Source organism: Giraffa tippelskirchi, chromosome 3, assembly GCF_054371585.1.
Source record: "Giraffa tippelskirchi isolate mGirTip1 chromosome 3, T2T-mGirTip1v1.2.pri, whole genome shotgun sequence".
Taxonomy (NCBI): Eukaryota; Metazoa; Chordata; class Mammalia; order Artiodactyla; family Giraffidae; genus Giraffa; species Giraffa tippelskirchi.
In genome coordinates, this window is record NC_137277.1 from 80,925,462 (window position 1) to 80,945,874 (window position 20,413).

Below are 20,413 nucleotides of genomic sequence, written 5' to 3' on the forward strand. Positions count from 1 at the left end.
GCAAGTAATAAGTAACTGTCATGCAGTAAGTGGCTAAGAGCCCAGTCTCCAGAACTATCCACATTTAAATTCCTTCTGCCCCTCTCTAGCCACGTGACCTTGGGAGAGTTCTGTCTTTCCTCTGTTATTTGGTTTCCTAATCAGTGAAATGGAGTGACTAAGAGTATCTATTTCATAGGGTTGTAATGAGGACTGAACAAGAACAGCTGGTGCCCGATGTCAGCTTTTATTATTAGTAAAGCGACTGTGACCAACAGTCACACTGCATATATATCCTGACTCACATAACTCACAGTCATGCTTTGTGGTTTTCCTTGTTCATCCCCACAAAAAGAAAACAAGAGATCTTTCTTGATAAGAGAGCCAAACTGAGGAAATTACTGGAAAGCATTCATGGCCTAATTCCTATCCTACTTGGTACAGACCTCACCTGAGCCCAGCCCAACCCCACTGCAGGGCCCCGTTGCAGGTTCCTCTTATGGTGCAGCCCACAACCTATCCTGAGGAAGGAGCAGAGGGAAACTTGGGTCACGAACACAATCCTGCACCAGCCACTGTGTTATTATGGGCCTTGCTCGACACCCTTAATTTTACTCAGCAGCAATAGTAGGACAGAGTTCTTGGCACAGCACAGACTCTCAGTTAGGACTGTGGAATGAATGGGATCATGCAACTGATGATGGGAAGTCTTGATCAGTAAAAGACAGAATTAAATAATTGGTTGCCACAATGCTCTGCTCTCATATTTGCCTTCTTTCTTGAACTATGGACATATCTCAGAATCCACTCAAATATTGACTGAAGGCCTACATTGTGTCTGGCCATTGAGAGTTCAGAATCTGGAAATATGAGCAATATTAATATTGGGAAAAACTCATTCCCTCCCTCAAGTTATAATGACCAGAGTCTTTATACATTTTGAATAAAGTTTACTGAAACACACAAAACAATTCAGAATCTGTCTGTATTTAAATTCTCTTACACTGCTGGTGGGAATATAAATTGATATAATCACTTCAAGAAAAAATGTCAGCTAAAGGTAATAATATTCTATGACACAGAAATCCCACTAATGGATATATGTTCAGGAGAAGAGAGTGTTTATATCCATCAAAAGGCAAATTTGAGAATGTTCACAGTGGCTTTTTTCATAATAGCCTCAAACTTGAAACCCAAATGTCCATTAAGAACAATGTACAGAAATGAAAAAAAATCAACTACGAATGCAAGCTACTGCAACTACAAAAGCAACAACAGGGGTGAATCTTAAGCCAAAGAGAACCACTGTCCAATTCCATTTATATGAAGTTCAAAGACAGGGTGAATTAAAGTACAGTGACAGCAGTAAGTATGGTATTGTGTGGCACAGATTGGGAGAGGCATGAAAGAACCTTCCAGTGTGCTAGATATGTTCTGTATCTTCATCTGGAGGTAGTTTTCTGCAGACATAGATACAGAAAATTGAGTCTACATTCAGAATTTGTGTACTCTGCTATATATAAGTTATGCCTTTTTAACAAACAAGCAAAAGCACCATTCATTCATTCATTCCAATGAATGCCTACCACTATGCTAAGCACTGCAAGTATAGCCCTTGTTGTTACCGAGTTTAGATGCTAGTATAGAAAATCTCTTGATTGGTAGTACTAGTCATTTGGCAATAAATCACATACCACCTTCTGATAGCACATCTGTGTTACTTTCCTTCAATTACTTGACATTTTATATTTTGCTTAGACTTACAGCTAATCTAACTTAAAATGCAAATTCCTTGGTTGTTTTTTAATCTATGTCCTTAAATGCCTAGCACAGCATCTTATTCCAAACATGGGTTTGATAATTTATTAGCCTATCACATCATAGTCCCTCTCTTTGCCTCAGGTTTCCTGGCAAATGTCCTTTTTCTCCAGGTTTTCACTTTTTATGCCACATATGAAGCCTGAAAACCCATAAGACACTTAAGACAGTATATAGCTTATACTTACATATGCTATATCTACCAGTAGAGTGTAGGATGGGGATTCTGTTATTCTAAGTTTTCCTTCATTGATCCTTTTCCAACCTATAAGAGATTGAAATTCATCCTATATAATTTCATCTCATTATAGAATCTTATAATAAGAATAAACAAAAGGTAAAGTGGGGAAAGTACAGATGTAATCAATAAAGTCATGTCATTGGGGGAAAAATGATGAACCTTCCCTTGACAGCTTGCGAAGCACCGGGAAAAACAAAAATAGACATGCTTCTCTTGCTTCCCCATCCTAGACCGCTCACGGCCCTGGTGATGCCGTATGTATCAACATGTCAGAAAATACCCTTGAGAATGACACGCTTATTCATGTCCCTAGGATCTTTTCTTATAGGTGACTTTTTGAAGGATCGCTAATTTAAAAGACCCAGGAAAAAGCACAAACCCCACAGCCAAAGGTAGTTAACATAATTACCACTGTTTTCACAAAAAGGGCAAGAACAGCTCATTACCTAAGTTTCATAGTTCTCTTCTCTGTGGCCTTGTTAAATATAGCAGGTCTCACGTGACTCTTGAAGCTGACTGTTATCACCTGATGTCACGAGACTCTGAGGGTTGCATCTGGAAGACTCGGCCTCTCTCTGTGTTAAGGCTTTGTGTTAACTTTCCCACTGACCTGTAGCATCCCCGCAACCAAGCACCATCTGTCCATGGTGGTGAGCTAGGCCCACTTTAGAGTTGCAGTGAGTTGATCAATCCCAAGTCCTGGGGCTTCCATGATGGAGCATGCTGACCTAACAGAATCAGGTTCTGTTTGGCTCTTTCACTGGTATTCAAAGGGAGAAGCCCCAGTGCTGCAGGGCTTTAAGGGCTGTCCTCTTCTAAGACACCTGCCCACTGTAAATCATGAGGTATTGTCCTGGACAATCATTAGGTGTCACACTCCAGACTGTGACAGGTCAGTGTTATGTGCTGAATTGTCTGCCCCCGCCCCTCACCTCACCGCCACCAATTGATACACTGAAGCTCTAACCCCCAAATGTGACTCTATTTGGAGATAGGGCCTTTAGGACAGTAATTCGAGTTAAATGAGGTCAAAGGGTGGGCTCCAATTTGATAGGACTGGTGTCCTTACAAGAAGAGACACTAGATTTTTTTTTAATTAATTTATTTTTTATTGAAGGATAATTGCTTTACAGAATTTTGCTGTTTTCTGTCGCACCTCAACATGAATCAGCCATAGGTATACATATATCCCCTCCCTTTTGAACCTCCCTCCCATCTCCCTCCCCATCCCACCCTCTAGGTTGTTACAGAGCCCCTGTTTGAACTTCCTGAGCCAGACAGCAAATTCCCGTTGGCTATCTATTTTACACATGGTAATGTAAGTTTCCATGTTACTCTTTCCATATATCTCACCCTCTCCTACCCTCTCCCCACGTCCATAAGTCTACTCTCTATGTCTGTTTCTCCACTGTTGCCCTGTAAGTAAATTCTTCAGTACCATTTTTCTAGATTCCGTATATATGTGTTAGACTATGGTATTTATCTTTCTCTTTCTGACTCACTTCACTCTGTATAATAGGTTCTAGGTTCATCCGCCTCATTAGAACTGACTCAAATGTGTTCCTTTTTATAGCTGAGTAATATTCCATTGTGTATATATACCACAACTTTTTTATCCATTCATCTGTTGATGGACATCTAGGTTGCTTTGATGTTCTAGCTATTGTAAATAGTGTTGCAATGAGCAATGGGATACATGTGTCCCATTGAAGAGACACTAGATATTGATCTCCCTCGCCCCTACCCCCCAGCACATACAGAAGTCATGTAAGGATGCAGTAAGAAGGTAGCCATCTACAAGCCAGGAAAAGAGTCCTCACAAGAAGGCAACCCTGACGGCATCTTGATGTTGAACTTGAACCTCCAGAACTTTGAGAACATAAGTTTCTGTCTTAAGCCATCTAGTCTGTGGCATTCTGTGATGGCAGCCCTAGTGGACACATACAGTCAGTAAGGAGCTACAGGGTTAGCATTGTCGCGTGAAAATCAAAGAACATATAGTATATGAACAGTAGCTCATTGGGCTCAATGTGGTCCTTGAATCACTTGGGCACACAAAAGTATTTCATGTTAAGACCCACTCTTAGGATTGAAGCCAGAATTCTGAACAGGCAGACCCTACAAACCTTGGTGTGATTTGCCCTTGCCTCATCTCTCAGCTTCCCAGGTGGCGCTAGTGGTAAAGAACCTGCCTGCCAATGCAGGAGACGTAAAAGACTCGGGTTTAATCCCTGGGTTGGAAAGATCCCCTGGAGGACGGCATGGCAACCCACTCCAGTATTCTTGCCTGGAGAATCCCAATGGACAGAGGAGCCTGGCGGGCTACAGTCCATAGGGTCACAAAGAGTCAGGTATGACTGAGAGCCTAACACACACACACACGCCCCCCTCAGCAAAACTATCACTCTTCAACTTAATTCTTTAAGCGCATTCTGTTTTCTCTGTCTGGAAAACGCATCTTTCTTTATCATCTGCTATTGCTATTGCTAAGTCACCTCAGTTGGGCTGACTCTGTGCAACCCCATAGACGGCAGCCCACCAGGCTCCGCCGTCCCTGGGATTCTCCAGGCAAGAACACTGGAGTGGGTTGCCATTTCCTTCTCCAGTGCATGAAAGTGAAAAGTGAAAGTGAAGTCGCTCAGTCATGTCCAACTCTTAGCCACCCCATGGACTGTAGCCTACCAGGCTCCTCCGTCCATGGGATTTTCTAGGCAAGAGTACTGGAGTGGGGTGCCATTGCCTTCTCCATCTTTATCATCTAGTTAATCCCAAATCAACCCAACTGTCAGCTCCCCAGGGAAGTGTTCTCTGATCCCACAGGAAGGGCTGTATCTCTGTCATATTCTCACAGCACCCACATTTTTGCTTCAGCACTTATCACAGATTGCAGTCAGAGATTTCTGTGATTTCTTTGGATGCACATGTTTCAACCACTAATCTGTAAGCTTCCCAAGGCTACATGCTTAATATCTGCAGAACAAAGTAGGGAAGAGAAGAAGGAAAAAAAGAACCATGAAAAGAGAGGAAAAGAGTAATGGAGGGGAGAAGAGCAAGAAAAGGGAAGAGAAAGGTTTAAAACTAGAGAACACTGACCTCATCCATGGGGCTGGTGTAACAAAATACCAGACTGGGGGGCTTAGACAACAAACATTTATTTATTCCTCATGGTTCTGAAGGATGCAAAGGTCAAGGTCAAGGTGCAGACAGATTTTGTGCCTTGTGGGAAAAAAACCATCCTGGTTCATGGGCTACCATCTTCTCCCTGTGTCCTCACAAGGCTGAAGGGTGAGGGCTCCTTGGGATCCCTTTTATAAGGACACTTAACCCCTTTCATGCAGGCTCCACTCTCATGACCTAATCATCTTCCAAAGACACCACCTGAGGTTAGGGTTTCAACATACGGGTTTCAGGAGGACACATTCAATCTACTGCATACGTGCTTCAGTCATGTCAGATTCAGGTCAATGGTAGAGGAAAGCATGCTGATCTAGCTCACACCTGCCACTAAAATGGTGCTATGCTTACAACAGCTGGCCTAAAATTTTTAAGTCAAAGTCACCAGAAAAGAGTCAATGACCTCTAATACAGCTGTAGGACAATTATTCAATCCTGGATTTGAAAAATGGCATGAACTAAAGTACACTTTGCAAAATTTGGGAGCTGTATTTAGTTGTTTAACATATGTACACACACTTTTTAAAAGGAATCAAATAATCAGTACAAAACCCTAAAAAAGTAAAAAAACAAATAGAAGGCTTCCCTTGTGACTTGCTGGTAAAGAATCCGCCTACCAATGCAGGAAACACGGGTTCAATCTCTGATCTGGGAAGATCCCACATGTCACAGAGCAACTAAGCCCACGCACCATAGCTACTGAGCCTGTACTCTAGAACCCAGGAGCCACAACTACTGAGCCCAAGCACCCTAGAGCTTGTGCTCTGCAACAAGAGAAGCCACTGCAATGAGAAGCCCACGCACCACAAATGGAGACGAGCCCCCGCTTGAAGCCTGGGCCACAAAGAAGACCCAGCACAGCCAAAACAAAAAACAAAAAACAAAACCACTGTGCCCCACTGTTAACACTCTTCTTTGAGTGTTCACTCCCTGGAAGTCTACGTCAGCGGTTTCCAACCTAAGGTCCAGGAACCCCTTGGAGATTATGCTATTATAAAGGGGGGGTGGTGGGGAGGTGGAGCTTGCAAATGCACTTATGAGCAAGTATTGCCTGCAGATCGAATACGTTAAAACACAATTATTACCATGTTGAAAGGCATGAGATTCTGCGTGTTTAAAGAATCCTCATACTCCATATAGTTCAAAGTCATGTAGTTTGACAATTTCATATAATTAGTCCTGTTTCCCATGGAATTGATGGAAGAAGTTCACCTGTGAAATGTGCCCTTATTACTCTGAGCCAAAACTGTTGCCAATACCCTTACAGAATTCACAGGACATGCAAGGAGGAGTATGGTCAGCACTCATTAATCAACATTTGTGAATTGCTACAAGGTCTTAGAAGGAGATGATGTCTTATAAATCCACAGAGTTGATGTGATGATCAGTTTAAACATTTATAAGACAGAATGATGCTTTCGATCATGTAATTTCAAGGACTTAATTTACTTTTTTTTCATGTTTATGGATTTTACTTTCCCTAGTCAGATAATTTCAAAAACTCAATAATACTGGAAGATATTACTGAACAAAGCAGCTGGCACCCATGAGTTAGGTAAAGCAAGACTTGTGTCCCACGCACAGCGGCACTGTGAGTCATAATGAAAGGCCCCACACCTGCACAGGAGAGCTCCCTGAGCACCATGTTACCATATCACAGCCCCCCCTTTTTATTTCTAAACATGACTTAGTGTGACTCTGGCCAGCAAAAGAGGTAAAAGCTCTTGCCAAAAGGCTACAATGTCAGAGGCTTCCTAATATCCTGAAGCCAAGTTTACATTCATCATCATTTTAGAAGAGACTGAGAATTTTCTGTCTCTTCTGAATGATGAATACATACACATATCTATCTCAGTATCTCTGCAAGGCCCTTAAGCTTTCTAACCGAGATGTGGGAGTCCCTTGGTCAGAGAGAGAAAGATGCAATCACCAAGCATCCCAATATAGCTGAAAACACACAGACCAGGAGTTGGATGTCTGGGTTCCTAGTCACAGTTCTGCTACCTCAAAGTGTGTCACCTTTTGCAAGTCACTGAGCAGTATCACTGAGCTTGGTCTCTATTTATAAACCGAAGATGTGAGGCAATCGGATAATAGCAAAGCTCCTTCCGACTCTGACAGACTACTCTCTGTGTACTTTTGTCCAGGATCACAGTAACACTTGGGTTTTTGGAGAAACCCATTATAGAACTAGCTCTCATTTCAGAACAGATATGGTCCAGCTTTTAAAAAAGAAAAGGTTAGGAAACAAATCTGGGTAAAATGGGTAAAAAAATTTACCCATTTCCAGTATAAATTTGGAACTCTTTCTACAAAACACTGAGTCTTGAACCACTAATAAAACAAGGGATCATTAAGTTCCAGGTGTTGGTTATGCTGAGTGTTATATGGGATGTGGAGATCCTTTCTCCAACTCTGAATTTCAGTGGTATTTGACTAACTTCTGTTTTATATTTTTCCAATTTATTAATCCCAAGAAACAGTGAGAGACACAGAAACTCAAGAATTCTAATTTCTTGGTACCACTTTTTCCAAGACCTTTAAAAAATCAAGACAATTTTTTTAGAGCAGTTTTAGGTTCACAACAAAATTGAGGGGAAAATACAGAGATTTTCTATATTAGCCCCTGCAGCCACAAAGGCACAGCCTCCCTCATTATCAATATCCCCCTCCAGACTGGTACCCTTGCTACAACTGATGAACCTACAGTGACACTTCAAAATCACCCAAAGTCCATAGTTTAAATTATGATTCATTTTTGTCGCTGTTCATTCTACAGGTTTGGGCAAACATTTGACACTCATCCACCATTATAGTATCTTTTTGCAAAATTAATTTTTATTGGTGTATAGTCACTTTAAAATGTTGTGTTAGTTTTTAATGTACAGCAAAGTGAACCAGCTATATTGTTGGTGGTTTAGTTGCTAAGTCACATCCAACTCTTGCAACCCCATGGACTGTAGCCCACTAGGCTCCTCTGTCCGTGGGATGTCCCAGACGAGAATACTGGAGTGGGATGCCATTTCCTTCCCCAGGGGATCTTCCAGACCCAGGGATCAAACCCTAGTCTCCTGCATTGTAGGCAGATTCTTTGCCGCTGAGCCACCAGGGAAGCCCCTTGAATCAGCTATAAGTACACATATATCTCCTTTTTTTTTTTGGATTTCCTTCCCCTTTAGGTAGGTCTGGAATAGGAAATAGAAACCCACTCCAGTATTCTTGCCTGGAAAATTTCATGGACAAAGGAGCCTGGCAGGCTACAGTCCATGGGGCCACAAAGAGTAGGACACAACTGTGCACACACACCCATTTAGGTCACCACAGGGCCCTGAGTAGAGTTCACTGAGCTATACTAACACAGCTATACTATATAACTAATGACTAGTAGTTATCTATTTTCATCATAGTATCTTACAGAGTATTTTCACCATTCTAAAGATCCTTTGTGCCTACCTGTTCAACCCTCTTCATCTTTCAAACCTTGACAACTACTGATCTTTTTATTGTCTTCATAATTTTACTTTTTCCAGAATGTCATATAGTTGGAATCATACGCTATGTAGCCTTTTCAAATTGGCTTCTTTTGCTTAACAATATGCATTTAAGATTCTTCTGTGTCTTTTCATGACTTGATAGCTCATTTCTTTTTTAGTGCTGAGTGATATTGCATGGTCTGGATATACCAGTTTATTTATCCATTCACCTACTGAAGGACAGCTTGCTTGCTTCCAAGTGTTGGCAATTATGAACAAAGCTGCAATAAACATACCAATGCAGGCTTTTGTGTAAACATATGTTTTCAAGTCCTTTGGGTAAATACTAAGGGGTGTGACTGCTGTATTGTATGTTAAGAGTATGTTTAGTTTTGTAAGAAACTGCCAATCTGTCCTCCAAAGTGGCAGATAACAATTTTTGCACTCCCACCAGCAATGAATTAGAGTTTCTGTTGTTCTACATCCTCAGCAACATTCGGTGTTATCAATGTTTTGGATTTTGGCCCTTCTAGTAGGTGTATATAGGTATGTCATTGTTTTAATTTGCATTCCCCTGAGGACATACTGATGTGGAGGACATTAATCTTCTTTGATGGAGGTATCTGTTAAGATCTTTGGCCCATTTGTTAATCAAGTTGTTTGCTTTCTTACTATTGAGTTTTTAAAGAATTCTTTGCATATTTTGGATAACAATAATTTATCTTACACATATTTTCTCCTAATCTGTGATTTGTCTTCTCATCCTCTTGGCATTGTCTTCCACAGAGCCGTTGCTATTGTTTAGTCCCTAAGTCGTGTCCCAACTCTTTTGTGACCCCATGCTCCTCTTTTGTAGCCCACCAGGCTCCTTTGTCTGTGGGATTTCCAAGACAAGAATATTGGAGTGGGTTGCCATCTCCTTCTCCAGGGGATCTTCCTGACTCAGGGACTAAACCAACATCTCCTGCATTGGCAGGTGGATTCTTTACCACTGTGCCACCTTTGGCTTTCCCTTCTAAGGGAAGCCCTTAGAAGTTCTAATTTTAATGAAGGCCAACCTCTTCTGTCTTTAATCCATTGGATCCCATGGCCCTAGAGAGGAGGCTATTAAGCTTTTTTTTGTTGAAACATTAAAAAGAAACCTGTCCTTAAAACACTGCATTTCACTGCTCTCTACTTCAAAATGTTAACATTTCCCCTTTGAAAATGAATATTGAGTTTAAAGAAACACAATGACACTTCATTTATGTACCTTGATTCATGAAATGCTCCCCTTGGAGAAAGATTCTGAATACTAATAAAGAAATGGAGTTTTGCTAACATTTTGATACTAACCTTAAAAGCTGATAACATTTGCATTTTTTTCCCATCAAAAACAATTCTCTTTTGTAACATGCATTAAAGAAAATTTAATGGTCAAACATCGGGGGATATTTATTTCCTTTACTGCAGATATTCAATTTGAAAACAGACATACTTTCAAGACTGGCATTCTAAACTTTCAAGACTGGCATTTTAAACACGTATGCACAGTTTTTGAATCTTTCTATGGAGTAAGTAAACTAATTCAAGTTTGCATCTTTATTATGATACCTTGCATACTTGCAACATTTTGCTTTAGATATTGATTATGTACATGAATACATACGCCTTCCAGACTAAACTAGGGACACTACAGCCCAGGCTTCTTGCCTCCACCCTGTATAATATTAAATATTATACTAAATATTAAATACAAAACAGTAGTCAAAATGTCCTATACATTGTCTCTCATTAAATAATAACAACAGCAACAATATTAAAGTTAAGATCAGTAGGAGAAATCTGATAAAAATGACAACCTAGAGCTCTTTTGTCCAAAAAGGAAAATCCAGAACCACCATGTGTGTGAGGGGCTTGTTGGCAACTAACTTTGCCCTGCTTTCACATACCAAATTTCTCATTGCTAGAGATAAAAGCTTTTCTGCAAGAAAAAGTTCAAAGTGAGAAAACAGTTGCAGGAGGGTCAACTAAAGTTGAAATTTGCTCAATACAAAATTCATTTGAACTGCTGTAATCTGTTTTCTGATCTCTTCAGTTCACACACATCACTTCACATTGAGGCCTCCAGCCATTTCTGTCCTGCCAAAGCCAGTGACTAGTATTTGAGCTTCACCTTCTTGAACCTCTTCTCTACTCAGACAGCTTGAAACTTAGCTTTTATGAACAGGCAAAGGAGTAGGTAGAAAAACAGACCATGTCTATTTTAAGTTCCCTTGCTATTTTCCATAAGTTCATTAATTATTTCCTTAGTGCCTTTTACATGATCTTACAGTCCTTGTTTATTCACCCCATTATTTCCCACCTAATCATCATTTTTTTCATAATCTTCAATGTGAATTAGAAGTATTGGTATAAACTCATGAAGCAGTTTACGTAAAAATAAAAATTTCTAAGTTTATCCTCTGAAAAGACCTATAAATAATGACAAACCAAGTAGCAATCACCACCATGAGTGTTTATATTGTGTCCTGAAATATAATTTCCATAAAAGGAACCAGAGCTCCTTGGAGAAATGGCTAATTTCAGGTCTGGGAACAAAATATACAATGAGACAGGAACATCTTGCTATCAAAGACTAGTAGAATCATATCATAAATAAATAGAAAGATAGATAAATGGATGACTTATTGATGCATACACGCATGGATACTTACATATATCACATACATACAGCTCAGAAGCCAACTGGAGGAGGCTCCCCAGACAAAAATCAGACAATTTGATCATCAAATGAAATAATTACTGCAAATGGATTGAAATATATCAAACGCATTTAAATCCCAAAGTTCATTATTATCTTTAAAAAAAAATCATTGGTCACCTTTAGAGGAGGATACCTAACTAATTCATTTTGAAACTAGTAAATAAAGGGAAAGGGTCAGCATTTATCCTGCTTTTATATTACAAGCTGTACCTTGGGTAATGAGGCCTTGACACAGAATAGTTTCTCTTTACAGGATCTAGTAATTTATTCCAGCTAATAACTGAAGAAAAATGTTAGAAGATTACCATTGTACATCTCCTAAAGAATAAATGGGATCTCAGCAATGATCATCAATGGCTGCGAGGATTACTTCAAAAGTTTAATATGGGGACACAAGTCATCCAGTATTGACTCAAACTTCAACAGCAGAAGGAATAAAGCCAAAGCTATTTTTACTTTTCAGGCTCTCTTCTTTCCAATCATTTTAAGAAACTACAAGTCATTCAGCAACATCAGTGTATAAACTTTGAGAAAGAAACCACTGCGTGTCAAAGGAGCCAGAGGCACTTATAAATTAGTTCTTCCTTGAGTTCACTGTTCTACTTATGAAACTTCCTTATATAAATTCTTACACATTTCCTCCCTAAAAGCTAAACGAATCATTCTGCTTTTTTTTTTTTTTTTGGTCTGTGTTGTTCTTTTCTAACCTAAAATAGAGATAATTGAATTAAAGAATTCAAAGAAAATTCCCTACAGAAGAAAAACACATTTGGATCTAACTCTACTTTTGAGTCTTCACTGATTTCTTTTAAATAAAATGAAATGAAAAGCAAGATCTGTATATAGTAATTGAACCACTATTTTGATCATTTCTCTTCTACTTAATTAGCAAAACTGAACCATTAAGTAATCTAATTAAAAATGACGAGACAAGTAAATGACTTTCCGGATCTTATAATGATCAGTACTTGACCTTAAAAAATCAGCACAACCTCAAATGGAGTTTGAGCAAGAGGGTGCCAAGAACATATAAGCAGATACATTAGGAGAAATTGGTTGAGGGCCCGAGGGATGAGGATGCATGCCTTAGAAGCAAATGATTAAGTTGGTAAATTATTTCAGGGTGAAGCACTCCTTCATCATCAACCCTCAGAATGGAATCAGCTCTGTCACTGAAGAGAATGATGGATCCTCCATAGGTAAAGAAAAACTCTTCATGTCTATATGTGCACTCAAAGAGAGATGAGCCAGAGCCTGGGTTTTAAAAGGGTATCATTCAGGGAATCATCTTTCTATAATTATGTGATGAAGATATAGCTTGCGTCTCAACAAATAGCACTGAATTCTAGGTCAAGAAACTAAAGCTTCACTGCCATGATGCTGAACAAAAGAAGCCAGACTGAGAGATTCCACTCCTATGAGGAGTTCAAGAACAAGCAAACTAATATCAGGTGAAAAAAAATCAGAACAGTGGTTATCTGAGATGAGGGGGGTGTTGACTGAGAGGGGGCATGAAGGAACTTTCTGGGAGATAATCATCATGATAGGGGTGTAAGTTACATAAGTATATCCATTTGTCAAAACTATATAGCTAAGATTAGTACTTTCCAGTGTATGTAGACCTTACTTTAAAAACTATAAAAACCACCATCGCTAGCATGTGGGGGTAAGAGCTGGTAAAGGTGTAGATGATATAAGATGGCAGTATATTGATCATTGTTGAGGTTGGGTGATGGGTACATGGGGATTCACCATACTATTCTGTTTATTTTGTACATGTTTGAAACGTTCCAAGCGAAAAGTCTTTAAAAAAAAAAAAAAAAGCTAGAACTTTAATCTCCTCCCACTACTTCATAGCTATTGGGTCTCTGGATTTTTTTCTGAACCTCATTTTACTCATCTATAAGCTGGAGATAAGGAGTGGTGCCCACCTCACTCAAAACAACCCTGGAATGTTGCTAAGTATCACGGAAGGCAATGGATATAAAACTTCTAAACTGCAAAAGTAATATACAAATATATAAAATCAATAATAATGAAGATTTGTAATTACTAACAGACCTCATTCCATCCTGGAATGTCTGAAAAGATCATTAATATATTTATTTCAGTAGTAACATGAGGTATATCCACTCATTTTTCATTAATTCTTACCTGAAAAAAACAGTAATAAAGCTGGTTAAGTATAAAATATGGGTAACATAAATGTTATTCATATTTGGTCACAGAATATACAATATGACTTATTTTGCATAATAATGTAAAAATTTAGGTCTTTAGGAAAAGTTTGAGTGTCTTGCATACATATCAACTTGATGGCTGAAAGAAGATGCCTAAAACCACACCACAGAAGGAAGATGGTTTAGGATTTTAAATGATGGTGATAATTCACATGATCAAAATTGAGAATCTACTCTTATAAAATCCACTGAAGCTTGGCCATCCAAAACAATGTTCATATAAAAGTCACAACATTAGAGATAAGAAACATTAAATTCTTAATGCAAATTGATTATACTTTGTAAGCTAAACATCTGGCTCTCCAATCTAAAGGCTCAACTCAAGGAAGCTCAGTGGACATCTGGGCTCCAATTATTTATTTATTTAAACCTATTAGGCTAACCTTACAACTATCACAAAATACAACTCAAAGAAACAGGACAGGGGAGGGAGAGAGACTGTGTGTGCTTTCCAGGTGTGATTCTGTTCTAATATCCCAGTCTAATCTCCAAGAGTCCAGATGTACCCTGAAAGGACAACAGGCCAGGGTGGTGTGCTCTCATGGGACCAAGTTTCAAAGTAAATCAGCATGTCAAAGCAATGTTTAAATAAGCACATTCTTGTTCAAAATATACTTTAATAAATCACTTGGATAAATTCTTTTGCATTAATCTTATCTTCAAATGATAGCTGTACATACCGAGTGCCTACTGGTAGTGTGCCCATGTCTTTTACGATCTGGGTTGGGGGAACATGTTCCTTTCAGTTCAGCTCTTCCTTGTGGCCTTTGGTTCTGTATGAAATGACCTGGTGTACTCCTCAGATGGCCTCAAATGCCATGGTCATTTTTTCCATGACATCCCTAAAACGTGCCAGTCAACCCTGCCAACCCCTGGGTTTTAGGATGGCCCAAGGAAGACCATCTGAACTGCTGCTTATAAACTTACTTAACAAAAACATGACTGAAACTGTCCATTTCTTATTCCTTTGTTAAGGTAAAGAACATTACACAACATCTCAGTTAAAGAACTGGTCAATTCAAGAAAAAGCAAAGCTTGAAGCTAAAACCCTCACTCAGGCTATCACCCTGTTAGCAAAACCTTCACATTCTAGTTAGAATTAGGTTCTAAGTTCATATTTCCTCTTACTCTTTGACACCTCCTATCCATGAGAGGGATCTTTCCTCTAAGAGGCTATGCTGCTTTCTCTAAACATAGGATTTTTACTTTTTGTTTTTCCTCTAAAACATCACAGGGGTGTACAGTTTTTCTGCCAAAGAGAAAAGGTTCCCAAGGTCCACAGAACCATGTAACTGGCCGTGTGGTCCACCAAATCAAGGAGCTTCACTTCTCAACTGTTTATCCCAGATCCTGATTGCCGCCTCTTGTAGCAAAGAAATCACAGACATCAAGGTCAAACCACAGGATGACGTGAACTCCAAACCTTGAATGGATTCATTCCAAGGATTTTAGACCAGATGACTTCCACAAAGGTCATTTTTAACTGTAAAGTTCTATCATTTAGAAGGAAACACAGACCAGTGGGAAAACAGAGGAATTTAGTGAGAACAGGGTGTTTGAAAGGAAGCTCTACAGGATTTTAGGCTGACCCCTTCCTCTGTTATCTCCCTTCTCCAAATTAGTTCATTTTATCAAATCTGTCCCCACTTTTCCCCTAAACCCAGACCCTGATATCACACTGTGAATGAAGGAAATGAAGGTGAGGGGCTGAGTAATTTGGTAAGTAAGCCTCAAGACAACCTCCACAGTAGCAACCACCCAATAAATGGAGCAAAACCCTTACAGAGTTTCAGCCAGTGGAGGGTAATGGTGTCAAGACCATAGATAGAGCTACCTCCCTGTAGACTTACGTTCCAGAGAACACCAGTGAGTGAACAGTACAAAACAGCAGCCCCCAAGGCCCTGCAAAATCACCTGGGGACACTGTTAGCAGTATTAATACTTGAACCCCATTCCAGTCCTACTGATTCTGACTCTGGTATGGGCCTGGAAACCAGAATCTTTAATAAGCTCCCGAGGTAGGTGCTAGGATTCGCAAGCTGGCCAATTCTGGTAGCCATCACAGCTACTCTTTCTCAATTTTCATCTTGTGTGCTCTCAGAGTTGCCAAATAAAATATAGGACATCTAGTTAAATTTGAAACAATGAATCATTTAGTGTATCTCAACTGTTGCATTTAATATTACACTTTAAAAGAAAAAAGACTGTTCTTTTTTTTTGGCTTCCCGGGGTCTTCGTTGTTTTGGAAGGGCTTTCTCTAGTTGCGGTGAGTGGGGGCTACTCTTCGCTGTGGTGCACAGGCTTCTCATAGTGGCTTCTCTTGTTGTGGAGCACGAGCTCTAGGCACTAGGGCTTCACTAGTTGTGGTACACAGGCTCAGCAGACGTGGCTGGAGGGCCCTAGAGTGTGGGCTCCATAGTTTTGGTCCACAGGCTTAGCTGCTCGGCAGCATATGGGATCTTCTTTGACTAGGGATTGAACCCATGTCCCCTACATTGGCAGGCAGATTCTTATACACTGTGCCACCATGGAAATCCTAATATTACACCTTTTTAAAATTAATTTTTATTGGATTATGGTCGCTTTACAATGTTAAGTCAGTTCTTATTGTACAGCAAAGTGAATCAAATATATATATATATATCTCCTCTTTTTTGGATTTCCTTCCCGTTTAGGTCACCACAGAGCACTGAGTAATAATACTATACTTTTATATTAAAAAATGATCCCATGTTTGTCTGAAGTTCAAATTTAACTTGGAGTCCTATATTTCTATTTGCTAAATAATGGCAACTGTCAGGCCCACCTCCACTACAATTATGGATAAAATAAAAATGCACATAAAAATCATAACACTGTTACATCCACTTTTGATTTGCTAACTCAGAATTTATCTCTTCAGAATATATAGCATGTAGGTAATACAGAAAATAAGAAAATGAGTATGGTATATTACCAGATAGCCTCAATTTCCCCAACTGTGAAATGGAAAGGGTTGGACCCAATCCAAAATTTCTTTAAACCACTGAACTATTAATAAACCTTCACCCTTATCAAATTTAGTTATCAATGTCTGAAATTCTCATGTCTCCTGGAAGAAGATTCTTCACAAAAGCAAACAATCAACTAACTCAATTTGTCATCCATTTCTACTTTTTCAAAAGCAATTTCTGAAACCTATTTTTGCACAGCTCACCAGTGGTAACGTCTTCTCTTATACAGTGATTTGAATGTTCTCTAATATTTGCTACCTTCTACAGATTCTGTCCACAGTCCACTACATCAGAAATGCTCAGGAGTTACAGAGAAAATAGTGCTCCCTCATACTGATCACACCAGGGGCCATGATCACACATGGTAATCCCTGATGTACTGCTTACCAAAATCTCATATTATTTTAGTAAAGATCCAAAATATTCTAAGACAGAGATATGCCATGAACTCTTCAAGTCAGGAAGGAACAAATAGCAGGCACCTAATTCATGCTGACTAAAGACAGCCTACAGTATTCGCATTAATCATAAGGAATGGGTAGGAATTATGGCTCTCTGTACATACAAATTTAGTTTTACTCAAACGGCGTTGATCAAGTAACCAGTGTTGTTATCTGTGATACTGATGGCATCTAACTTGGTCATAGTTGTTTAACAAAGACCCTTGAGCTCCTCTCGAAAGTCTGAGTTTAGGCACTGATCATATGAGAGCAAAAAAGCTCCTATTTTTTGTTTCACTCAAATTACTTCTGCTTTAACTGTTTTGTTTGGGCTGCTGCTGCTGCTGCTAAGTCGCTTCAGTCGTGTCCGACTCTGTGCAACCCCATAGATAGCAGCCCACCAGGCTCCTCTGTCTCTGGGATTCTCCAGGCAAGAATATTGGAGTGGGTTGCCATTTCATTCTTCAATGCATGCATGCATGCTAAGTCGTTTCAGTCGTGTCCCACTCTGTGCGACCCCGTGGACAGCAGCCCACCAGGATCCTCTATCCACAAGATTCTCCAGGCAAGAATACTGGAGTGGGTTGCCATTTTCTTCTCCTTGATTTGGGCAATTATGCTAATTACAGCACCAAACTATGGTCCATGGGTCAAATCTTGCCCTCTACTTATTTTGCAATAAAAGTTTTATTGATCTACGGCCATGCCCATGTATCTGTGTAGTATCTGTGGCTGCTTTCACACTACGACAGCAGAGTGGTTGGCAACAGACTGTATGGCTCATGAAATCCTTAATATATACTATCTGGCCCTTCTGTAAACTTTGCCAATCCCAGTTGTAAATGACTAACATTAATCCCACATTTAATAAAGAGAAATGAAGCGACAGCATTCCAGGCTCTATATCTTTTGGGCAACAATTTTCTAAAAATGGATGGTAGCTTTCCAATGCAGGAGTTATTTCCAGCTCAATCAAGAACTCAGCCTTTGCAACCTCTAAAGTGCCCAGGGAATATTTTTGGTGTAGTAGCTCATACAGTTAACTGTAGTTTCAACGGAACACCACTCCTCAGTCTCAGATATTCTTAAGGATCCAAAGGATAAACACACAGGCACAGAAGTATGAGAAAACACATTTCTTTCTGCTCAGAGTCCGGCATTTCAGGAGGTGAAATTACACAATGACAGGCACACGTGTAGGATGGCTGCTGCCACCAGTATTTGTAGTCTGATGAGGGAAATGCAGTCAAACAGGAATACAGAAATTGTCTCCATTTGGTGCTGGTGCCTTTGAGGGTATTGTCACTGTTACAGAGATTTAGAATTTAAATCAACATAGTTCTTCTGTGGTTGCACTGCTTTAGGCAGGAAGAGTGCGTGATCAGAAAGAACAACTGTCTTCAAAACCGCGACTACTGGGAGCCTTAAAAGATCTCCACACAGGTGCCTTGAAGGACAGACTTGATGGCCAGAAGGACATTTTATGGTTTTTGAGAGGCCCTCGCTGAATGCCACCTCCTCCGCAGTAATCAACCATGAAGTGCCCCTTGCAATCTCCTTTCTGCTCCCACAGAAAGCCCTTGTAAGCAGACATGACATACTCACAGTTACTGAAATTTTCGGCCATAGAAAATTAAACACAGATATTCCTCTAGTTGAGAGGAGCAGGAAGAAGAAGAAGAAGAAAATCCCATAGTAACTATTGCTAAGTTTGGCTTTACGGTATTGACAGAGTAGATGGCTTACCAAATAACAACTTTAAAAAATGGGTCTAATTCAATCCTTCAACCCCTGTGGGGGATCACAATGGGCTCTCCCACTGGGATGGAAGCAGAGCTGAGGCTCTTTCACCCTCCTTCAGCTCTTCCTCCTCCATTATGGATCATCTTTCACTCCCTGAGGCCACCTCTCCCTTTCCCTTGTTGGTCTAAATGTGTGTCCTGGGCCTTAAGTCCCTGGGCTCCCCCTGGACAAACAAGAGAATCAAATACACACCCACACCCCTGGAGGAAGAGATATCCCAGCTTATCTCACTTCAGGTGTGGCCAGAGCTCAATATGCTTGAAGTGAAGTGTTAGTCGCTCAGGCATGTCCGACCCTTTGAGACCCCATGCACTATAGCCCACCAGGCTCCTCTGTCCATGAAATTCTCCAGGGGATCTTCCTGACCCAGGGATCGAACCCTGGGTCTCCTGCACTGCAGGCAGACTCTTTACCACCTGAGCCACCAGGGAAGTGCCAATATGCTTCTTTTTTTATTCAAATATTTTAAGAATGTCTCCTATCTGCCAGGATTTGTACTTAGGTTCAAAAGGGAACAAAAACAGTCCAGTCTTCTCAGGGCAGTGACAGGTGGAGTGGCACCAGGAGGAAGACAGCAGACAGATAATCCCTCAGAGTCTAAAATTATATTATAAATGAGCCTAAGATTATGAGTGCAATTGTGCGGTAGTTTGAGCATTCTTTGGCATTGCCTTTCTTTGGAATTGGAATGAAAACTGACCTTTTCCAGTCCTGTGGCCACTGCTGAGTTTTCCAATTTGCTAGCATATTGAGTGCAGCACTTTCACAGCATCATCTTTCAGGATTTGAAATAGTTCAACTGGAATTCCATCACCTCCACTAACTTTGTTCGCAGTGATGCTTCCTAAGGCCCACTTGACTTCGCTCTCCAGGATGTCTGGCTCTAGGTGAGTGATCACACCATTGTGATTATCTGGGTCATGAAGATCTTTTTTGTACAGTTCTTCTGTGTATTCTTGCCACCTCTTCTTAATATCTTCTGCTTCTGTTAGGTCCCTATCATTTCTGTCCTTTATTGAGCCCATCTTTGCATAAAATGTTCCCTTGCAATCTCTAATTTTCTTGAAGAGATCTCTAGTCTTTCCCATTCTGTTGTTTTCCCTACTTCTTTGCATTGATCGCTGAGGAAGGCTTTCTTATCTCTCCTTACATTAAGAAAACTAAGATCATGGCATCCGGTCCCATCACTCCATGGCAAATAGATGGGGAAACAGTGGAAACAGTGGCTGACTTTATTTTTCTGGGCTCCATAATCACTGCAGATGGTGATTGCAGCCATGAAATTAAAAGACACTTACTCCTTAGAAGGAAAGTTATGACCAACCTAGATAGCATATTAAAAAGCAGAGACATTACTTTGCCAACAAAGGTCTTTCTAGTCAAGGCTATGGTTTTCCCAGTGGTCATGTATGGATGTGCGAGTTGGACTGTAAAGAAAGCTGAGCGAAGAATTGATGCTTTTGAACTGTGGTATTGGAGAAGACTCTTGAGAGTCCCTTGGACTGT

The 20,413-nt window shown here is 40.1% G+C and overlaps 1 protein-coding gene across 47 annotated transcripts in view; it reads right to left on the minus strand.

Annotated features, from left to right (window-relative positions):
• OSBPL6 (oxysterol binding protein like 6) overlaps positions 1–20,413 on the minus strand; it is a 214,829-nt gene that overhangs the window by 130,837 nt on the left and 63,579 nt on the right. For 9 of the 47 annotated variants that reach the window (XM_081579550.1, XM_081579570.1, XM_081579541.1 and 6 more), the window contains one exon: positions 1,986–2,062. The exons of the other annotated variants lie outside the window; for them this stretch is intronic. The gene's annotated coding sequence lies outside the window, so the exon portion shown is untranslated. The remainder of the gene's footprint in view (positions 1–1,985; positions 2,063–20,413) is intronic. 47 annotated transcript variants of the gene reach the window in all.